The following is a 13,929-nucleotide window of genomic DNA, read 5'->3' as shown; positions in this document are numbered from 1 at the left end:
GCTTATTCGTAGGAATCACATACATTAATTAGTATCGAAGCAAGTTTTCATGTCAGGGGCGGTATAAACGAGCTGATACAAGCGGGAAAATTATAAAAATCTTAAAATATACTAGAAGATTCAAAAAGGCCCTAGGAAAAGTGAGACGTGGATAGAACAACGAGGTGCGTGGCGAGGGATGAATCATGAGACATGGTGTTATGCAAAAATAATGGCTAGCATATTAGGTGATAGATCCTAAGAAGTGTTTTATGGGAGGTAGGTTTACTTCTATTATAGATGGGTTTTCTTTTTTGTTAGTAGGTTAATGGATGAACTGCTGACACATGTGTCGTCGCCACGGTTTCGAATTAGGTAGGCTTCATATGGACCTCCAGTGTGCGTTTTTCGTGATGTTTTTGTTTTTTTTCAAAATGTTCATCTTGTCGAGGGCTGGCAGACAAGAGCATTTCTTACTATGAATAGGCAAATTGCGGCCTATGCCGGTCTTGAGCGACTTCCCTCAGACGGTTCTTGATTCATCTTCTTATCTGTTCAAAATATAACTCACCACACGATCAGACAAAAGAAGGGGAAATGAGGGTGCTCGTTATAATACATGAAGGAAAGAAGCCAACAGTCGGCGAGGCCAAGGAAAGCATTGGGGATTATGTGTTATGTCTTTTTTTATAATTTTTACTTCGATAATCACAGAAATGAGTAATGTAATCTGCTTAGGGGAAAGATAATTAAACACGATAATTAAAAACACCAACACGATAGTGGTACCTAAGGCATCTAATAGACGACTGAGGTCACACAAGGTTTCAAAAATGGTGTTTTTGCTTTATCTTGCACGTGCTTTTCGGACGATTGCTTAATAAATTTTTCTACAGAAGGCGCTCAGTTTGTTAAGCGCCGAAGAAGCTACGCGAGCTGCGTGTTTCCTGCTGTCGTCTGGAGTCTTTGTCTCACTTCGTGTATGTAGAACAGCGGTCACTCCCTGCGTACATGGCGCATACAGATCGCTTTGGTGATCTTAGAAAAGGTTTATACGGCGACTAATTTTACATCTGGCGGGGGAAAACGTAGGGGGCGCTTAAGAAAACTTACTTCTTTATTCTGGGCTGAAATGATGTTGCTAATATGTGCGCGTCATGATAAATTGGGAGTATGGGCGGCTTGTACATTTTTATACAATTGTACTGGCATAACTGGTTTCGTAGAAACACAAAATTTGGATGGCACTCATGGCTGCTTCATTTGAAAAATGTGAAAATATTGCCGTTTCTTGCTACTGCTGCTCTTGAATCATGTGGTCTTCTTGTCACGTGACTCTGCTGTAACGTTGTAAGCATGTGTGCAAGTATACTGGCGAATACGAGACAAATGAAACGAGTTTCGGCTTCATTAAATGCCGGCGTCTTGAAACAATACGTTTCAAGATGCTTGATGAAACAATACGCTTGATGAAACAGCGTTTTCATCAAGCGTTTTTATTATTTTACTAAACTACCACCCCCATCCGGTTGTGTAGCGTAAAGACCCACGATTAAAAAGCACTAAGACCGCTCAGGTATGGTAAAGAAATTGATTGTGCAATGGTTCACTGTTGCAGAAATCTTACCTTGTACATTGCAGGCACCGCGCAATGGTTGTGCAACAAGCTGCATTTTTTCGGCTTCTTACGCTAGTTGGCGTCCATAGGAGCGTAATTGCTTAGCCAACTCGGATGCCTGTCCTAATTATACATACGTGCTTAATAACACTCAAAATGTAGGGAGAACAGTGCTTGGAGACCAGTTGGGGCTGTGGAGCCTTTGCCTGCCAGTTGCGAAGATTCTTGTCGCTGAAAATGCTTGTGGAACATCACTTCCGTTATCGTCGTTCAAGAATTTGCACAGCACAACAAAGCTCCCTTGGTCCATAAACTTGGCGCATGCATCGCATCAAGCGAAAAGCAGAAAAACTGCGCATGCACTCTCAGGGGCCGCGATACCGTTCGCGACTAATCATGTGCTACAATCCGCGCGCCCACGACGTCAGCTACGCAGCGTAGGTATGTGTAGAAATCTCTCTATTATGGGGTATGGTCATCACCACTTAGAACTGAACGAGGCTGGTGCACGATCATCCTCTTTTTCATCAGCAAACGCCAGGACTGTCGGATGGGCGATAAAGCGTCACCAAGCGAACCTCAACACACTGGTGTGAGCCATGTGCCAAGGCTCCGCCTCGTGACTAAGGTCAGCGCTCGCAGCTCTATTGGCGCAGCCCTTATGGCCCATCCGGTAGCCATGACATATGCTTCTTAGGTCCTTGTCGTCATTTTGGTGGTAATGATACGGCTAGCAGAACGGCTTTCTTAAAAATTTGATTACGAAGTAACTATGTCGCATTCAGGAGAGACATTAAACGGGGGCTATTCGAACACCATAGGGGACATCGACCAATGAACATCTGAACATCGACATCTGAACATGAGAAAAAAGCCAGAGTTGCTCTCTAAATTATTACGCATAGCGTCAGTGGCTTCCGCTTGCGACTCCCCTTGCGGATACTTGTTCACCTATAATCAGTTTGCTATTCTCTTAGTATTTAATAATCTCCTATTGGTGCCTCTGTTATACGAGAGAAGCATGCGTCTGGACTACTTCCACTTGGAAGCCAAATATGGGGTCGGACATTTCGGTTTGCTTGTTACGTACCATATCGAGCGTTTCGCTCGGTCTTCTACTTTGAGGCAATCGTCACCACGCCGCCTTACAGGGAATTTACTTCTGTCCCACGCTCTTTAAACAGGGTTTTCTCTTGGCCCTTTATGGAAAAAAAATCACACAGATGGCGACGTTGAACGACAGCATGAATTGAGATAGAACTCTGGGCTAGTTGGAGACTGTGCATGATGAATAGCTCTCCAACTAGCCCTGTTTTGCTTCTTATTGAAGTATGTATCAGTACAATGGTTTTTTTTTTTTTTTTTTCATGTGATAACTACATGGAACGTTTCCTGTCTCGTTTTTCGGTGTGCTTCTAATGTTTACGCCTACATATATTTTATTCATGATAACAGCCACTAAGGCAATTTGACTGGTAGCTGAATCCGTTTATTCCGCGAAGAGGGATTATAATATTTGTTTCTTTGGTTCTGCTTTATTCCCGCCATTGGCGTCAACTATTTCCGAAGCAGTGACAAGAAAACGCTAAGCATTTGCCCCACTTCAATTATTGCGGGTGATTACCTGCTTGGGCCGTTCGTCGACGTCATATTTCTTGAGGAATGGATAACACCCATGACATGAAGTTTCTGTCATTCCGTGAATCCGGAATGGATATTTATTTGGTTATGTGGTTGAAGACAGCTTCTCGAAAGAGCCTGTAAAACAGGACATCCACATTCCGCAGTGGGCCAAACGATGGCCGAGTTTGGTTGCTCCTGGACATAGCCATGACCTTTCAACACGACAGCGAGTGGAGCAGGCTTTTGGTGTCTTTGCATGAAGCCCGCCGTGTTTCCTTCAGCCACCTACAAAGTCGGAAGCTGCTTGATTGTGCGTGCAAAAAGTAAAGCCAGAACTATAAGGCATGACGCGGGCTTGAGTATTTTGAGAAAGTTTTCGTTTCTGGTGTTCACGGCAGTGATCTCAATTATCGACAAAAATAGAACGCCATGGAGCCAAATGTTACAAAATTTCATGCCTCCTTACAAAAACGAGCACGTTCCTTTCATGAAATTTGTAGCAAGAAGGCCATTTGCGTTACTGAAGTTCGTTACTATCCGCCATGAGCGAGGCCGGCACACTTGCGCGTTGGCGAGGTATGTGAGAGTTTGTCAGGGAGCGTATTGAAGGTACCGATCCGCGCTTGGACACGGCCAGGGCCGGGCCATGCAGTGCTCCATCAAGAGGAGCAGAAAGTCGTGCAAATTGGTTGAGGTACATGGCTGGAAATGAGCAAAAGGAAAACGCTGACAACAGAGAGAATGAAACGCACAGGCGCTAACTAGCAACTTAATTTCATCGGAGAAAGGCACTAGAATAAGTAGGGATACGAAATGCAAAATGAACAACCAAACAGGCTATCATTTTTTTCCAACTCTCATGCAAGAGAACAAAAATTATCACTCCAGATTACCTATGAAACCTAAGCGATGCGGCCGAAAATTCAAATTCCCTGGCAGCCAAATGTACACAGGTTTGACGGATGTATTTTGCGCTATTCAGACCCATATAAAAGGCTTTAATGATCTCACGAACAAAGGGTCAGAGTGACTGAAAACAATTGTAGCTCTCTCAAGCAGAGGAGTGCAGTATATTTTTTTCTTCGTCATTAATTTTACTCTTGCTTTAATGTTTGGCAGGTTGTTAAGGGAGTCTCCATATAATAATCCTTGGTGCTTTGGTAATCTTTTTTCGATGCACCTTCCGGTCTGGTCTATATATTGTCACGTCCAACACAACGACTGATGGGAAAGCCGTGGAAGTGACTGTGTTTAGAAGGTGAGGCTGATGAAGTGCGAAGGACGTTGGCCTGGCTGCTGCTTCTGCCTCGAGTCCACCCCCATCATCTGTGAATAAACGCATCCCATCTGTAACAATGTTTGGTGGAGGTCGGCTAGGTACGTCGCCCTGGATCTGCTGGCCGTTCGTTGCAGCTGCCGCTTAGCTGTTCTGCTACTTCTCCGGTCGGAAACCGGCGTCATATGAACTCATGAAGCTCAGACACATCCCATTTCTTGGCCACCCGATCGGGAACCCTGCACGTTTACAGGCGGGTCTGATGGCGTTGAAGACTGGCTAACCCCTTATTAACGAGTCAGCAAGTACAATCGTTGGGATTCAACTGCTCAACTCGGTAATGTGGTCTTCTTTCTTGCCGGGACCGGCCTCTTGTGGTTTGAGAATCAAAAGGACACACTTATCACTTCTAACCGGTTTGTGGACGAAATAACCAAATGCTTCGGTGACACTTCGGCCAAGAAAAAGAGAGCCTAGCAGACCCTTGTACAAAAAGCTCAGGTTCCAGGTGAGATGCACGAAGCACATCGAGGAAGTGCTCACACTTTGCTGGCTAGTCATCCACAGAAACATTTCTGAAGAGGACAAGATGGGTTACTTCTTGAAATAAATCGCCGAAGACGTAAATTTACAACTTTCTCATCACAAAAGAAACCTTTGCCTCTACAGCTGACGTGATGCAGCAGTGTTGTGCGTTTGAGGCACTCAAGTCGCGGCTAATTTCCCTCAAAACTTGGTCGGCTATCTAACGTCACAAGTGTCGCCAGCATCGACTTTCCTGCTCTTGAAGACATCGCCCTAATGGTTCGGCGGATCGGGCGTGTAGAGTTGATCTCTATCTACAAGGTGACGCGGACGATGAAGCGCACCACGCATGTTCGTTGCTTGAGCCACGTATGGACCAGCCTACTTCCTGAACTCAATGTACCAACAACGAGCGGTGCACCACCCAGGGCGGACATGATCGGCCCTCTCTTTTTAAATTTTACGAATAGCGAAATTATCCGGATCTGTATTCTTATGAAGAATTTCTGTCTGAACTACCTCGATGCAAGCCAACCGGGTATTCTCGTTCGACGCGGAGCCGTCCTTCCTACTCTCACGGTAACCGAGAGGCGTCGGTCTCTTACAGCTGCGGCCGCAGCGGACACATCTCTCGCTATTGCCAGCGTCGTCAATCAACGCGTGCTTCCGGACGACGCCCATTTCGATTTCAAGATGACGCTCCATGGCAGCTGCCTGCTTCTTCTCTCCAACCCTCTTTTAACGTACTAACCGCGTTGATTCTCCTGGCTCCGAGTGCAGCATGATTCCGCCTCCTATCCGGTCGCAATATTCACCATCGCCTCGCCGCCGCTACAGTATGCCACTCAATGGAACCTAGCTGGTACGACCGATGAAGCCAAGGTCGCCGGGCGGTTAACATCGCCCATACCTCTTACTACTGTTATGCTGTAGACCAAAGTGTGTGCGCGTGTAAACAACGTTCGTACAAGTGCTTTGATGGACACTGGTGCCGCTGTCTGTGGTGACAGTTTCATTTAGAAATCGTTTCGGCCAGAAAATTATGTTCGCGTGGGACCGAGAGACCACATTTTACGGCGTTGGGTGTGAAACTAATTCCTGTCCGCCTTTGCTCAGCCCCTGTTGAATTGGGTGGCACAAGTTTCAAGACCGAATTTGTTGGGTTACCTCATGCCACGCATGACGTCAATCTGAGCATCAACGTTTCGTTCGAGCGTGACGCAACACTTGGCACTGGAGCCGCCGAAATCTCTACGCGGCGAGACATGCTGTCACCGTTAGTCGAAGCCCTTCCCCCAGTCGCGACGATTTGATTTTTTCACGCAAGATGTGATCTTGCCAGCTCCAACAGCCGCTTTTATCTCCGTGCAGTCTTGCGGAATTCGACAGGGGCATTGTCAACTTGTAATTGAACCGGACCCCTGCAATGGGTTGAAGAAAAATGTGCTGGTGCGTCGTGCTGTTGTCGACGCAGAAGACGGTAACACGCACGCGTAAGCCCTGACCCTATCCGCACAGCCTGTGCGTCTGCCGGCTGGCTCGAAACTCGCAAAATTTCAGTACTATGTTTGCGAAGCTATCCCGGACACTTCTGATTACCCTCGAACTTCTTCCAAGACAGCATACTATTCTGATGAGTTTGAAGCGATGATCAGTAAGCCACTATCCTCGACCGAACGACGTACACTACAAGACGTTCTCGCGTTTAGTGCTTCTGCGTTTCACTTTGACAGGTGCCAGACCCTGCATCTCTTCTTCGGTGCCAGACTCTAGCATGCAACATCCAATTAACACGGAGTACGCTAATCCCATCCTGCAAAAACTGTATGGAGTTTCTCCAGCCGACGCAAAATTATTCACGATCAAGTCCAGGAGATGCTGCAGAAAGGAGTGATTCGGGAGTCTTCCAGTCTTTGATCCGCGTCCATAATACTAGTGAGAAAGAACGGGTAATTGATGGCAATTTTGCGTCGATTATAGTTACTTAAGGGCGGTCAAAAAAGACGAGTACCAACAGCCGCGCACGCATTGATGACGATGTCGACTGTCCGCGCTCGGTGTCGTACTTCTCGTCCGTTGACCTCCGCTCCGGGTATTCGCAAATACCCGTGCGACAGAGAAGAGACCACCTTCGTGACTCCTGACGGCTTGTTCGAAGCTGTTCGTATTGTGTAATGCGCTAATGGGATATTTGTATGTCCTTTTCGGATGACATTATTACGTTTGGCAAGATATTGCAAGAGCACAATGAATGCCTTGGAATCCTCCTTGACTGTATCAGCAAGGCTGCGGACTCGTTTTGAGTTCTAAGCGCCACTTCAAAGAACGACAAACTCTTCTTCTTGGCTTCCCAGTGGATAAGGACTCAACCTGATCTGCAGAAGCTTGCTGCAATTAGAGACTGAAAAGCCCCGTACGATCAAAAGTCTTCGGAGTTTTCTTTGACTGCCGTCGTATTTCCACCGATATATCCGTGGCTTTGCCTACCTTGCATATCCCCTAACTGGCTTTCTGCACAAGTACTTGCAGTTTGTTTGGACACCCGACTGTGATTCGGTTTTCAACCAGCTGAAATTTGCTCTGATCTCGGCACCCCTTTTGGGCCACTTTCATCCGTTTGATCCACGGAGGTTCACACTGACACTAGTGGCGTTGGCCTTGGGGCGGGGCTAGTACATATTCATAGCGGTGCCGAGCATGTAACTACGTATGCCAGCCGTACCTTAACGAAGTCAGAGAGCGATTACACCGTAGCTTAACTGGAATGCCTAGCGGCTGCCTTTGCAGTCCACAAGCTCCACCAATACTCATATGGTCGTTCGTTTACGATCATGACTGATCATCCTTCCTTAGCTCGCTCATAGGCCTCCGCGATTCATCTGGTCGTCTGGCGCGTTGGATCTTACGCCTACAGGAATATGACTTTTATTTCACTTGCAAAAGTGGTCATTGCTACAGTGATGCTGACTGCTTGTCGCGCCATTCGTTGCAAACAGATACGGAGAGGCAGACTTCGATGAATGTTTGGCCTTGCTTTCCAGGCCATTTTCAAACACAGGGACCTTCCGTCGAGAGCAACAAAATGACCTCACTTGCAACCCTTTGTTACTGCGGCCAACCCAGGAGCACGTTCTACACCGTTAAGCATGCAAGATGAACACCTGTGCAAGAATTACTCGGCTGATGGTGCATCCGTGCTTTTGGTTCTCTGGGAAAATCTCCGCAATTATGTGCTGCCCGCCATGCAGGATGGCATCGCACGATGACATTGCACAGGCCACCTTGGGTACCTCCATACATTGCACAGACTACACCGGTGCTTTCCCTGGTTGAAAGTGTATAAGACCACAAGCTAACACGTCTCCAGCTGTGACCAAATCCAGCGCCTCAAATGTTGCACCGTTCTGCCTGCAGGTCTTTTGCAACAGGTAAAGCCACCATCAGCACCTTTCGAAAACGTTGACATTGACTTGCTCGGCCCATTTCCCAACTCTCTAGAAGAACGCTGTTGGGTTATAGTCTGTGTGAAATATTTGACATGATATGCGGACACTGCAGCGCTCGTATCCGCCAAGTGATATATCGTCGTTTATGCTGCACTCGATTGTTCTCAATCACCGTGCTGCCTGTGTTATCGTCATCGACCGCAGACGCCAGTTCACTGCTGATATCGTAGAAGAATTTCTTCGGCTGTGTGGCCCCAACTACCGCCACTCTACACCTGACCACCCACAGACCAACGCTCTTAATGAGAGCACAAACCGCACCCTCACCAACATGGTGTCCATGTATGTCGCATCGGACCACTGGATCTGGGACAATGTGTTGCTATTCGTGGCATACGCGTACAACACCACTAAGCACGAGATCACCGGGTATATATCTGTCCTATTTGCGCAATGTAAGAATGCCCTGCACGTTTTTAGACACCATGTTCTCCTCCCCACCTCACGGTGATATTTGCCTATCAGGTTGTATGTCGTGCTGAGGAAGCTCGTCGTCTAGTGAACTTGCGCACTTTTTCCTCACAGCTCCACTCCAAAGAACGCTGTGACAAGCACGACGCTGATGCCACATATACTCCTAGAGATTTTATGTAGCTTTGGACCCCTTTACGCAAGCTAGGCTTGCACCAGAAGTTTTGTTTAAGTACACTGGCCTCTTCGTCGTGGTTAGCCGGTTAAGCGAAGTCAACTATGCGATCGCGAAAGTTTCCGCCCACAATCACCGCTACCGCACCACCCAAGTAGCAAATGTGGCTTGTCTTAAGCGCTAAGTGTGTCGTACAAGCTGACTTGCTCGAGGACGAGCTTCGTCTGCAACGGGGGAAATTGCCACGCGCACGCAGCGACTTATGTGAAAGAAATGGAAGTGACTGTGTGGTTAGAAGGGGAGGCGGAAGCGCAAAGCACGTTGGCCTGGCTGCCTGTTCTGCCTCGAGTTCATGCCCCATCGTCTGTGAATAAATTCATCCCATCCGTAACAATATGTGTTAGACACCACAGGGCAAGGGCAACTTTCAGACAACCCCAACGTCACATGGAACGTAAGGAATTTCGTGCTTAATGGTTTACAGGGTTTTTTTTTCTGCATTTTTGTCCTCATCCTTCCGCGTCATTATTTATGACGTTCGCTCTTTTCTTTCACGCCATGAATCCGGTGGAAAATCTTATGGGAAATGTTCTTTAAGAGCAAAGTTAGTCGCGGATATCTATTTAATTACTTCGACATACCCCTAGCCATATATTCCACACAAGCAGGAGGGGCAAACTGCTAGGCAACGCCCACTGCTACACTATAAAAGCCGTGAAACGACCAGCCGCAACAGCCGCAAGTCATTTACAGGACATAAAACCCAACATTCCCCAAAACACCAACACTAGGAGCCATACAAAAAATCCTTCAATTCCATCACGAAACTCTTGGATTGACATAAACCCGAAGAAAGGCGATTCCAATCCGCGACAGTATTCGGGGAAACAAAAAAGATGGCTTAGCTCTGCTATGCCTGGATTCACGTAGCGAAAAGCTGTGACTGCCTCGGGATCAGAAGAAGTTAACTTGTCCAGTCTTCTGCGCCGTTCGCCAGCAGCAAAACTCTCATTGGCTTCCATGTCGAGCGCGTCTACGTTCACCGGTGTTCTATAATTCGTTTGCAGGAAAGGAAAGTCGCAGCATCTGTCACTCGCGGAGGGCAAGAAGCGCCGCCCGGCGGTGTTAGAGCACGCTCGTTCTCGCTTGGTCCTCATAGCTGACGGCAGATGGGTGACGACACAGCCTTGACGTCAATCTAATTGAGTGGCAACTATTTCAGTCTTTGGTACTTTAAAATTGCGCGCCGATCGCAGTATCTGTCACTCGCCGAATCCCGCTATCATCCTCAAGGTAGAGAAGCGGAATTATGAAGAGCGTTTGACGACCCGGGGCGTAGCGCAGCGGTACAGTGCTCGGCTGGGGATCGAAGGGATGATTGTTCCATTCTCGGGCAGAGACTAATTTGTTTTTTAATGAGAAGGATTCGCACACCTCTTAAGCGTTGCTAGCCAACGCCAGCAGAGCTTGGCGAGGGGGCTGCGCAGCTGGCCTTGGCTCTGACTTCACTCAGTCGCGGCATAAGGCATACGCGAAGCTCGGCTCCGACCCTCGTAGTGAAGAATTTCGCTTCCAAAATGAACCAAAACCCGCTTGTGCTTGCGGCGCATGAATAGCATGAAGAGGACATCTTAGAGTTGAAAAGAAGATAGGAAGTGAGGGGAAAGTTAATTTTGGCCCGTATAGGCGATAACGTTAAAACGATCGACTAAGTAGGCCGCAAATAAGCGACCTGGAATTATGGAATACCGACTGAACTGGTCCAGTCGAATCATACTGAAAATCAACCGACCAGAGACGACAGCCTAAACTGAGAGCCGCGAAAGGCGAGGCTGTGCATCAAGAGATCCTTACTGAAAACACGATGCTCTCCTCGCAATTTTCCTCTGCAGTCAGCGGCCCATCACATCAGCTGATCCAAAAAAGAAGAATCAATTGAAGTGATGAGTGGAAAAATAAGTTGGTCTTGAAAAACCGAGCCGCAAACACTCCTTGACTGGACATGAAAATACTAGTGGTAATATTTAAACATCTGCGTTTTTTCCGGACGCTTTGTGGGCTCAGTTGCGCCGCGCCGAAAACTGTGGTCTGCAGAAATTCACGCTTTTATGACCACTTTTTCTTTATGTAGCGAAGCACTAGAAGTGGTAGGAGAATATTTCTACTTAGGACAGGTAGTAATCGCAGATCCGGACCGTGAAAGGGAAATAACAAGAAGGATAAGATTGGGATGGAGCGCATTTGGCAAGCACTCGCAGATTATGACTAGCAGCTTACCGGTATCGCTCAAGAGGAAAGTATACAACAGTTGCATCTTGCCTGTACTCACCTATGGGGCTGAAACGTGGAGGCTAGCCAAGAGTGTTCTACTTAAGTTGAGGACAACGCAGATGGCTATGGAACGAAACATGGTAGTGGTAACATTAAGAGATACGAAGCGTGCAGATTGGGTCAGGGAAATAACTCAAGTTACCGACATTCTAGTGGAAATTATGAAGGAGAAATGGACATGGGCAGGACATGTAGTGCGAAGAGAGGATAACCGAGGGTCGCTGAGGGTAGCAAACTGGATTCCAAGGGAAGGAAAGCGTAGCAGGGGGCGGCAGAAAGTTAGGTGTGCGGATGAGATTAAGAAGTTCGCAGGGGTCAAGTGGATGCAGCTAGCACAGAACCGGGTTAAGTGGAGAAATATGGGAGAGGCCTTCGCCCTGCAGTGGGTATAATCAGGCTGATGATGATGATGATGATTACACTCCCACATTCCATTCTAAAGCGCAGCTCTTTGGCGCCCGTTCCTGGGGTTCGCGTCGGCGTCAGCATCATAATCAGCTCCGCCCCCTTTCATCCCCCAGTTCGACCGGCGCTTCGGTAACCGGAGCCTCGCAGGAAAGGTTGGGGGGGGGGGGAGGTACACTCAGCGGCGAACGATGGGCGCACGAGCGCGCCAACAACCGGAGAGCACGAGGAAAGGAGGGGGGGGGAGGTCGCCGGAAGTAGCGCTAGCAGCGACTGACTGATGCCGCTACCACCGTTAGCGAGTCAAGACAACGTCACTGCGTAGAACACCATCGCCGCCATGCAGAAAGAGGAGGAGGGGGTGCCCCCCTCTTCCTGCGCGGCGGCGAAGGTGCTCTCGGCGGGTTGCCGAAAGGCCGGCTCGCTATCAGCGGATCACGGTGCGTGCATCCCGTTCTCACTCGCTTCACTCGCTAGCGGCGCCAGCGGCATCAGTCAGTCGCTGCTATCTGTTTGTCGCGCAATGTTCATATGGGCCCACGCGCTGCCTCCCGCAACCTCCTGATAACTCAGTTGCTGTCTTCATTTCTCCGACCACAAAGCTTCTTCCCTGACAGCCAAGAACTGTTAGTGGAGTGTTTCTTGAAGGAATACGCGCGAAAAATTAAACAAAGTTGTCTGTAATTGCACATACGTGTCTTGCTCGAAATCTTTGCCTCAATCTATTGAAAAGGTGAAACAGGTGATGAGCTGCCCTCGAATTTTTCATTAGTGAGTAACGTAATCGTAGGTAATTTTTTTTATAGTGCTCGCAAAAAAAGTGAAGTTAGCGCACAAGTTCGTGAGGTCTCCTTGAAGGTTGTCCTGAGAGAGGGCAGCTTGAGCCCTCCTGACAAGAGCACTCTCATGACCTGAGAAACTATTTATGACGGCCTTCAGGTCAGAAAAGTGGTATTTGTAGTATTCGATGGCTTGCAGCCACGTTCCCCAACGTGTATTCATAGGCTCCGGCGGGACAGGCACTTCCGGCACCTGCTCTTTAAACGCGCACACACGAGAAGGCGCTTTCAAAAATACACCCTCTACTGAAGCAGTAAGTTCATTAATGTCCTTGAAGTGCTTGCTGAGTTCTTCACAAATACGGTGCAGCCCATGCGCTAGGCAGGTGACATGGACCATGTGCGGGTAGAACGGCTTCAGCAGAAATGCGGCCTTGTGCATATAGGTTGCTGCATCTGTGTAAAGCAGCAAAACCTTGCTGTCTTCCACACCATTTGGGTAGAGCACTTGTAAGGATTGGTTAACAAAGTAGGCTATAGTTTCCCCATTGGTCCTCTTCAAAGATCCAAATGCAGGAGTCGCCAATCTCATCTCGTATCTTTCCAAGCGTTTCTTCATACAGAGGTCTGAGGTAGTTTTTTCGCAGTGTAGATTCAGATGGCACGTTCATATTGCAATACTTTTGTAGGAACTGTTTGAATACCGGATTTTCAATTTTTGTCCATGGAATGTTTGCAGCCCACTAAGGCCTCTCTATAAATCAGTGCAGAAAGGATTTCTCCCATTGTCCTTAAAGGCTTGTGTCAAGAACGATTGCCTTGAGGATGAGGGCTTCTGGCGTTAAAAATTTGCCTGGTGTTCTGCAGTTTTTTCATGCTGGTCCAGATGATACTTTTTTTCGCAAGGAATCTGCGAGAAAAACACACGGATATCTGCTACAAAGGATATAAAACATACTAACAACTAGGGCGTGAAGAGCTGAGCCTTTGAGTTATAATATGTACGAGGGCAATACGCAAATTTCATAAAAACACGGACAATCTACTTGAATTAGCGGCACGCGGTAAAATAAACGTGGTGAGGAGCTGCAGTGTAACACTTCACAAATTTCGGATAATTCCAATAAATGATTCTATAAAACACATGTCTGTAACACGTGCTCACCTTCTTTCCGCATGGTTGGCAGAAGACAGTTTCACTGTCTGCAGTGTAGCATGGGGAATCAGTAGTCCATTGCCGAATCAATGCGCTCTTTGAGGCCTTTCCTTTCGGCATGGCTGAGAAGCCCGGTGCAGATCCC

General features: G+C 47.7%; 1 protein-coding gene across 1 annotated transcript in view; it reads left to right on the top strand.

Annotated features, from left to right (window-relative positions):
- LOC146182667 (alpha-amylase-like) overlaps window positions 1–13,929 on the top strand; it is an 81,706-nt gene that overhangs the window by 28,595 nt on the left and 39,182 nt on the right. The window lies entirely within an intron of this gene.

Source organism: Amblyomma maculatum, chromosome 7 (assembly GCF_055883805.1).
Source record: "Amblyomma maculatum isolate TAMU_Amacu chromosome 7, ASM5588380v1, whole genome shotgun sequence".
Classification (NCBI taxonomy): domain Eukaryota; kingdom Metazoa; phylum Arthropoda; class Arachnida; order Ixodida; family Ixodidae; genus Amblyomma; species Amblyomma maculatum.
This window is presented reverse-complemented; position numbering and strand designations above follow the sequence as displayed.